A 10,221-nucleotide genomic window follows, 5' to 3' on the forward strand; every position below is an offset into this window, starting at 1 on the left:
CTTCCACAAAGTTGCAGGTAAACAGTTCCCGCTGACTAAGCCTGGTTATTAAAATGACGCATCTGTATTTAAGGAGGTGAGCCACATCTAAAAAAATAAATTTGGATGGTGATTCACTACTTTAACACGGAATCAAATTACTTCGTCACTGATGTTTAACACATAATTTATTAAACTTATATATGAATACTGCTATATTCTTGAATACTGTTTTCTCTCTCCCATGGGCTTTGTTTTGTCCCGTCTCCCTATATATGTATATTAGGGGTGCAACGATATTCGTATCGATATTGAACCGTTCGATACAGTGCTTTCGGTTCGGTACGCATATGTATGAACAATACAAAATTTTTAATTTATTTTATCAACTTTCCTTCTGACGATGCTGTCTGTGTTGAGCGCTCAGTGGATCTGCGCTAGACAGTGCAGCCTAGGTGGAGTGATCGAACGCAGATTCACTGAGCGCAGGGCAAGCTAGCGAGACAGGAGAGATGTGGCGTTGGAAGTATTTTGGTTTTCATGTGACGTATGACCCTGAAGGTAAGCGCGTCATGGACAAAAGTAAAACAGTATGTCGGATGTGCCACGCAATGCTCAATTACATTGGTGGGAACTAGTGCGTTAGCGCAGTTAGCTCGTTAACGTGTTGGCCGTCCAGCCCCAAGCACTGGGCGATCCGCGGTAGCTCGTTAACGGAGATTTGCCGTGTTGTGGTGTTAAAATCATTTCAGATTAACGCTGACAGCACTAGTGGGAACAAAACGAATGTGACTGCACATTTACTCCGACATCATCCTAGTGCAAAGACAAGTGGAAGCAGACAAAAACAACAAGCACACATGGTCCAAACTTTACCCGAGTCATTTAGACAGCCGTTAGCACATGATTCTCCTTATGGGGACCTGATATGTTTAATATGCTGCCCAGAAGAAGCGTATAGTATAGCTTTTATTTTGGAAAGAGCCATTTCTCTGTAATAAACTCTCTTTTCCAAAGATGAGTGATTCCTCAATCAGATAGATTTATGTTTTTTATTACTTTGTTGTTTCAGCAACATTAAATTTAAAAACTGTACTTTTGAGTTAAAATATATATTTATAATTTTAATAAATGACAAATTAAAAAGGCATGAACATTTTTTTTTGTATCGAAAAAATATCGAACCGTGACACCAAAGTATCGAACCGAACCGAACCGTGAATTTTGTGTATCGTTGCACCCCTAATGTATATGTATACAAACTTGAATTGAATTGAAATTGAATAACTCTGTGTACTTGTACTTGTGTTGTATAAATTAAAGGGATAGAGAAGCTAAATCAGAAAAAAATTACATTAAATGGGCCCTAGTGTAACTTGACCACGACATCCCACATATAAAAAAAAAGCTTCCAGGTGTTTTGTTTCTTTGTTTTTTTAAAAGAAAAATATTTTAAAAGTACACAAAATGGGCAAGTGCAACTCATATCCTGGAGCCTTCCTAAGCAACATAAAGAAGGTTCAAATTGTAAACCTTAAAACTCAGTAAAAAAGTAAAACTACCAAGCCTAAAGGAGTACATTGATAGACTGATGCCACTACTAAATGACTCGTGGCCACTAAAGAAAGAAAACTAAATTCTTTAATCTCTAAAATCTACGGAGGAGGTAAAGGTCTGGCAGCTTTTACTATCAGAGTTATGATCTGAATGCGCTAGTTGTGCCAAATACATTTTGCTTTTCCATCATTAGCTCTGTAAATACTCTATAGGCTTCTCTTGTTAAGATGTTTGTTTTATCTGTTATTTCAGTTATTACGTAGCAGTATGACAATCTGTAAGACAGGACAGGCTGGGAAAAAAAACGCCACACTCTTGTTTATTAACCACTTTCAGTTAATGTCAGTTAATGAGTTCTAGCTCTTTCTAACGTCAACTATGCATTGATTATATGTTGCAGACAAGGACAGCTGGACACCCGACAGCCAAGTAATCATTCCTGTTATACTTGGCCTGGAGTCTGCCTGGGCCACATGTGCGGCTGGTGCATTGTAATTAAAATTCTCTCGGGAGAAGTCACAAAAAAACAGGCAAACATGAGGGCATCCACACGGACTCATCTGATAAAATTTATGTAACTTGGCCCCCAGTGGACCCTAGCAGACTTGTGTGCATGGAAAGTATTACCAAGGCTTTAAGCTGCTATTGAGTGAAAATCTTCCTATGAAGATTTCCAGGGATTCCTGATATATTTTAAAACATGTACACCTGTGTGAAGACATATCCGCAGAGCTTCAAGATGACAGTGATTCACAGGCATTTAAAATTTCACATTTTTGCATTTTCCATAGATGAGTTTTCAACTGTAAATACCCATTCTTACATATTTATCCCTATATTTGTTTGATAACAGGAATAGTGATGATAGCGTCACAATGAGGAGGGCAAACCCCAAATCTGAAATAAAAACCTTTTTCAAAAGTTGACATCTTATCTTTTTAACAGTATGTGAATGTGTAAACCTTCCCTGAAGAAACCAAATATAGTCATTTGTAAAACGACCTGTTCAACAAGCTTAAACATGTGGGAAAGTAATTTGCTTATTTTCATCTGCTTCCTTGCAGCCTCCACTATTTTCAACACAACCACAGCGTGCTTGCTAGGTTGTTGAACCAGACAAAATGAATTCTGGCTCTATGAAGAGTGTTGGCTGGTTAGTTGACAGATTCTTGTGGAGTTATCTGCAGGCTTACAGTAGTTGCCTCCAGAGTCTGTATATGTGTATATGTGTATATGCGTGTGTGTATTCGTGGGAGCACAGTGCCAAACCTCTCCAAAAAAGTTATAGTGTAGTAAGTACTATCTTTCTAACAATACCCATACCATTATATCAAAGCAGGAAAAGGACCATAGGTGGAATGTAACAATAATGTTTACTTAAGTAACAAATAATTTACTGCAGCCCCAAACCTTTGCTTGAGTGTGAATTAGTGTTAATGTGTTAAACAAGAACCACATAGTTTAGATGTATATATGTATTTAACTTTTATGATAACATTTAGACCATTTAATGTTATGGACATTTAGTTTTTATGTCGGTGTGTCTTTGCTCTGTATCTTGAAGTTATATTATAAGTTTATGTAAATGACATATCAACCTCCTGAGGGCTTTTTGGATGGTGTGCCATAAAGCTGTCAAAATGAGCTGAATTGAGAGAAATCCTGCTGAGGAGCTTTGTACATAAATTATATACAAACAGCCTTCATCTATGGAAAGACAGGGATATATTCTGCTCACTGCCTCTCATGATTTCTCTCTCTGAATCACACACATAGAGGTTCTCTAAACACTATATATACATTAAAGTTGAGATAGTAAGAGAAAAATAAAGCAAACAAGGAAAAAATAAATAAAAAAAAAAGAATTGGGAGTTGTAGGAAAAGCTTTCTCAATAACCAATTCCAATGAAGACTCCATTTTCAGTGAGAAGGTAGTGTTATTGATATTTTTCTTGGCATCAAAATAGTGTTCACATTTGCTTAACGATTGCACCAGAGTAATTGATGCCTAACACTGTTTATCCATGGAAGAAGTTGCCCATAGTTTGGTTTTTCCAAAACCTCAACATGAACAAAGCAATCCAACAGTGCAAACAAATTAGTCACAATCATTTTCAAAAATCTGCATGACTTTTACCAATCACTACATGTAGCACCTTGTCACACAGAGATTTAGTTAGGTGATTTTTCAAAAATGTTTCCCACTGCAGAGTCAGAACATAAAACATAAAACTCTTGGCACAAAAATGAGCTCCTCCCTTTAGACCCAAGTAACCTTAAGGCTTTTATGTTTGTCACGCAAAGATGGCTTTTACAACCTGCTGTATTTTCATGAATTGTTTTTTTTTTGTAGTCTTCTTTTTAGTTATTTTCTCTGTCAATGAAGTTAGCTTTCTTTTTGTAATTTGTTATTCTTTCTACTATTCTGTCACTATTCTGTGACTATTAACAAATTTAACATCCCAAACCCACCTGATACAGTACAAAATTGTCGATTTTCTGATAATAATTATTGTTTGGTTGATAAGAATTATATTTACATTATCTTAAAAAAGAAGGAGTAATTAATTACATGTTCTTTAAGATTTAAGTGTGTTACAATTATTGGAAGAAACCACTTATAGGCTGTATTTTTGGTGTTTGCACCTATTTAGCTTCTTTCACTAAGTTGCTGAATCAGTGGATATGGTGCACAAATCTTTAAAACAAAATAGGGTTTAAATTTGAGCTATCTGTGATTCCTTGACATGATATTCAAAGCAAATTTTCATTGCTCTGGTAGTAGCCCTGCCACAAAAGATTATTTTGATAGTCGACTAGTCACCGATTATTTTTGCGATTAGTTGACTAATCAGATCATGCATAAATTGGAAGTAAAACGTACAGCTTATTGCACCAGCAGCATCTGCTCTTATATAACTATCATTATCTTACAGCTTGAAGTTTTTAAGGTATGTGCTAACTAAAAATAAAGACAAGATGACAGTTTATTAAACTTTTAATGAAATTGGCAAATTGTCTTGGTGGAGTTTAATAAACTCAGCCGTCTGCTCCTTGCTATCTAAAATATAACAGGACACCGGAGTATATTCTCTATCATCTCACACTTCGGTTTTCTGTTTGATGTTTATTCAGCTGTGTGAAAACTATAACTTTAATCTCAGCCAAACTGATTTACTCAGGAACAAATAAAACACTGAAAAAAGGCAAACAATAAGATTTTTACGTTATCTAAGTGACTTATATATCGTGTTTAACTGAAGTAGCAAAAGACCGCGGGGGGTGTTCTCGCCAGCTCTAGTGAGTCTTGAACCCTGGCTAGCTATCGAGCTGGTGGCTAACAGACCTCTCCGAAATCGTCAGAGCACTTTTGCAAATATGTGATGTCTTGATAAATCGAGCAGATATATGAAGTTTACACAGCTACATTCTTGCCTGAAAATATGTTAAAAGTTTATTTTGTGACCCAGAAAGAGTAATATTAAAACTCAGTAGCTGCCGCCATTGTTGGAACATGAAATTGGCTGGGCTGCGCTATGAATTCTGGGATAGGTTGGGCCACGAAGGATACACCCAACCCATCCTTCCAATCTGGAGAAATGAAGGACGCATTTGTCGGCCGCATTTGAAGAAACCTTCAAATTTGAACAGCCTTTGTCGCTTTGCTGTAACGTAATTGGCCAACAAATGCGGCCTCCGAAGGATGAGGCCCGTGAATTTGGACACAGCTACGATACCGGAGACTGCTTCTTCTTCTTCTTTGGCATGTAACTGCAGCTGGCATGTTTGTATTGCATTGCTGTCATCTTCTGTTTCGGTCCATTATTACACTCTTAAATCCAACTACTTAGTCCTGCATCTTTTAGGATCTTACAAAGCTTCAAACAACGCGTCGACTATAAAAGTTGTCGTCGATGATTTTGATAGTTGACGTAATCATGATTCGTGATGGCTACCAGATAGGCAGCCCTATCTGGTAGCCATCTCTGTACTGTATAACAAATCAGGAATTTAACAGATCAAATGTTTAGAAGTCAAAACTTGTTTAAATGATTTTGTTTATACCGGCATTTGAGCCAGCCAACTTGACAGCGCGTTACACTGTGCGCCACGTTATTGTTTCGGTGAAATGAATTTCTACAATACTGTTACTGTTAATTCTACTCTCTGCAGTGTTTAAATGCTTACATATACACACAGTTACTGTCCCTCCACACATACGACTCGGCTCTGCTTCTATGCCCCAGCTTTGTTTACTTTTTCCCACCGAGGCTTCTAGACTTCTGATTGGCCAACATTTCTGCACGGTTAGGAATCTAGAGCCACCTGCTGCTTTGGCATGTTCATAGCAGCGTTTTCCTTCATTTCTGCCTTTATGTGTGGACGGGATTATTTTTTAAAACGAAAACGGAAAATCTCCGTTTTCAAAAATACCCGTCTACGTGTGGACGTAGCCTCAGTCTCTGACTGGAAGCGCTAATTCGTCATTCGGCTTTTGTCAGACTAAAGTAACTGTTAAAACTGTTTGAAAAGCTAAGCTATACAACAAGGAGAGATTGAGAATTTCCTTTTAGTTCTCAGTTTATTTGATATTGACAAAAGTTAGTCAGTTTTGTCTGTTCTTCTGTAAAACAAACTAAGATTTATTTTTAGAATTAATATTTTGTTTCTAAGTGGAATTGACAATTTAGTAGTCTGTTTCGTTTGTTCTATTTTGAAACTTAAACGCTTTAGCGGCTGCCTTTTGTGTAGTTTGCAATATTTGCCTTTATTTATCTGAAAAAGTCTCATGTTCCTTAAGTACATCTACCCTGTTGAACTTCATCCATCCATTCGCGTCCGCTTAATGGAAGAACTTATTATGGGAAATAAATATTTAAATAAAAACAAGCTGCTGATTATTTCACATTTTACTTGTGAGCAACGGCACATTTAAATCTTACTAATAGATATCTTTATCGCCTGAAATGAAAAAAACATATCGTGATATGAAAAAATCTTATATCGCCCAGCTCTATTGCCATATCATTGTAACCTGTTTCTGGTCAAGAGATAAATAGACCTTCCAACTCAGGTTTGTTCACCATCATCTGGGGGAAAAAAAAGATTTTTTTTTCTCTTTAGCTAACAACGGTTTTCTTCACGAGCTAGCATAATAAGTGTGTCCTGTTTGGTGTTGTAAGTCAAGGATCAAGTAGACCGGAATTTCGCTATATATGATCTTTTTTCTTAACCAACAAGAGGTTAAGAAGTCTGTAACACCTCATAGCTGATTTTATTTCCTTTTTACTTTATCTCTGGGTAAGTTAATTTAAAACAAAAATGTAACCCAAGCAATTCGATTTAAAACTACAGTTTGATAAATGTATATGTATTGCTTATGCTTCTTATGTCTATTACTTCCTATGTCAATAAGATGTATACAGCACTGAAAGCAGTGTCTGATGTCAGAGTGATGTGTTAAATGACCCAGTATATCATCAAATGCCTCTGGGGAAGGATTAGCTGCCAGCCCGGGAAAACAAGGTCAGGAAGAGCACACTCAGCAATTTCTCCACTTTTAATTAAGTGTAGGGATGAACCTTTACAAGAGGTACTTACATCACTTTCCAGAATAAATTTGTTCTTTTGCTGGTCTCCTCAAATAGGTTATTTGAAAGAGCTGCAAAACACTATGCTTGATAGTTGGTATGAAGCATTTATGCTGATGCTCTCTGTAGTTTCCTCTTATGACCAGACTTGGTCTGGTCTGTTCAAAGGACATTTTCCAGAAGGGTTTGTTCAGATACAGCTTTGTAAACCTAATCAACACTGTCATGTTTCTAGAGAGAAAATGCTTTCTCATTTCAAACAATTCATAGGTTTTCTGTCCTTTTCTAATTGTGCTCTCATTAACTTTAACATTTAACAAGCTAATTGAGGCCTACATAGTTAACAATTATGGCATTGTGTTAACATACACTCCCATTCTTCAGACTTGAAAACTGTTAAAACCTCTGCCTGCACTTGCTGATGATAACAGAAACATTTTTTAAGTTGTATCTTCAGGCATTTTGTTACTAACAGCCTGTCACAAAAACATAATTTGTTCTGATTCCAGGAGTTTATTTATAGGATTGTCGGTAGATTAACGGCATAAAATAACATTTTTGTACTAACAAGACAGGAAAGGATTCACAGAAAGCAAGTAAACTTGAAATTTAACCATAGGAAAAATTAAAACTATGCCTTAAAAACTGTTGAGAACTCAAAATTACAGTAAAAAGCATTTCCCTGTTATGACTGTTGATAACCACATTCACTATCTAACCACTATCACTGTCTAATGATATCGTAGTGAAAGTAGCATGTGAACCATTCTCATCTCTAAAGTCAAGTTTTCTTTTCCCATAACCCAGACCCCATCATATCATACTATCATCTCACACAATTAAGCTATACTCTGGCTTTGCGTTTTGTTAAGCTAATATTTAGATCAAGAGCAGCCATTTAAAATGCCTTACTTTTCATAATATTGTAATATACACTTATGAGACATATTAGAGACTATGAGTACTGAGCTGGCACTGAGCTCAAAGTTGTGATCTGTGGAGAGCATCCTGCTGGAGAGTATTCAAATTCTGAAAAATATAGACAAAGGGGTGAAAAAGAAGAGATAATACATTAATAACAGAATCTAGCTGTTTAGATCTATGTTTGCTGGATTTATTATTTTTTTGCTATTGCCTTATTTAGTAGAATTTTTAGAGAATATAGACAGAATCCCATTCAAGTCTTGAAAGTTAGAAGTAGAAAGTTGTATGAATTAGCTTGTTTCAGATGACTTAACAATAGCAACAAAAGTCTCTGTAAAAACCTTTCACACGAAAAGGTCTCATATTGCTTTACCCCAGGCTTAGGTTGTCCCTGCAGATGTCTCATTGCCATGTTTGAGGACGCTTCCAGTGGCTGGAAAAATCAAGCATTTAAATGTTAATAGTTTTGACCAGGTTTGCAAAAGTCTTAACACCTGCTTTTAAAAATCTGACAGATTTACTCAGTTATAATAAGAATAATTATTATAATAATCTGTACCATGCGTAACATTTTCATGACTAAATGATTGTGCCATTGAGCCTTCCTTTTGGGACTTTGAAATCAGTGCGCAGATTTCGGATACTCCAGGTACGGCTTTATTCATCACCTGAAAAGAAACCAAACAAAGAAATGTCAAACGTAATGTAATATCCAACGGTGCAATAGACTCACAATACTTGAAATGTGCAATTCCCTTGTATTCTTATTCCTATTTATTCTATTTATCCCTTTTGTATACTCTGTATTTATATATGTGTATATATGGTATATTTCTGCTCACATTCTGTAACTTCTGTCGGTGCAGTGCTATTGGAAACCAGATTTCCTGAAGGAACCCACCTGAGGGATATTAAAGTTTCATCTAATCTAATCTAATCTAAACCATGGCAGTATTTCATGTTTGAAATACAGTTGTCATCCAAGCCCATCATGCTAAGCTGGCTTGATGTACTTTTGTAGTTAATCTTGGAAAAAGACCAAATTCAAAAGTTTTGACATCTTCTGTCCAAATTTCCAAACCTATATGTGACTTGGCTATTCTTAATGAAAATGTAAAAAAATAAAGACCTTTGACAAATAAACACTTATTTTCTTGGAACTATGTAGTTTTATTAAAGAGCAGAAAAGAAAACATTACACAAGCAGGAGTAAGTAGCATCTACATGTGCACAAAACACCCGCAAAAACCTTTAAATGGTCTCTCAGTCTAGTTCCGTAGGCTACACAATCAAGGGGAAGACTGCTTACTTGACAGTTGTCCAAAAGACAACCACTGACACGTTGCACAAGGAGGGCAAGACACAAAAGGTCATTGCAAAAGAGGCTGGCTGTTCACAGAGCGCTATGTCCAAGCACATTAATAGAGAGGCAAAGGGAAGGAAAAGATGTACAAGCAACAGGGATAACCGCACCCTCGAGAGGACTGTAAAACAAAACGTCTTCAAAAATGTGGGGGAGATTCACAAACTGCAGCTGGAGTCAGTGCTTTAAGAACCACTACGCACAGATGTATGCAAGACATGGGATTCAGCTGTCGCATTCCTTGTGTCAAGCCACTGTTGAACAACAGACAGTGTCAGAAGGGTCTCGCCTTAACCCTAACCCTTGCCATGTCATCTGCTGGTGTTGCTCCACTGTGTTTTCGGAGGTCCAAAGTCAACACAGCCATATACCAGGAAGTTTTAGAGGACTTCATGCTTCCTGCTGCTGATCAACATTATGGAGATGCAGATTTCATTTTCCAACAGGACTTGGCACCTGCACACAGTGCCAAAGCTACCAGTATCTGGGACCATGGTATCCCTGTTCCTAATTGGCCAGCGAACTCACCTGACCTTAACCCCAGAGAAAATCTATGGGGTATTGTGAAGAGGAAGATGCGATTTGCGAGACCCAACAATGCAGAAGAGCTGAAGGCCACTATCAGAGCAACCTGGGCTCTCAGTGGGGCGATTGTGGCTCAAGAGTTTCGTCTTGTAATCAGAAGGTTGCCGGTTCGAGCCCCGGCTCCGACAGTCTCGGTTGTTGTGTCCTTGGGCAAGACACTTCACCTGTTGCCTAGTGGTCAGAGGGCCTGGTGGCGCCATGTCTGGCAGCCTCACCTCTGTT

Source organism: Rhamphochromis longiceps, linkage group LG20 (assembly GCF_057381845.1).
Source record: "Rhamphochromis longiceps isolate RC_006_pf linkage group LG20, R_longiceps_female_GT1.1, whole genome shotgun sequence".
NCBI lineage: Eukaryota > Metazoa > Chordata > Actinopteri > Cichliformes > Cichlidae > Rhamphochromis > Rhamphochromis longiceps.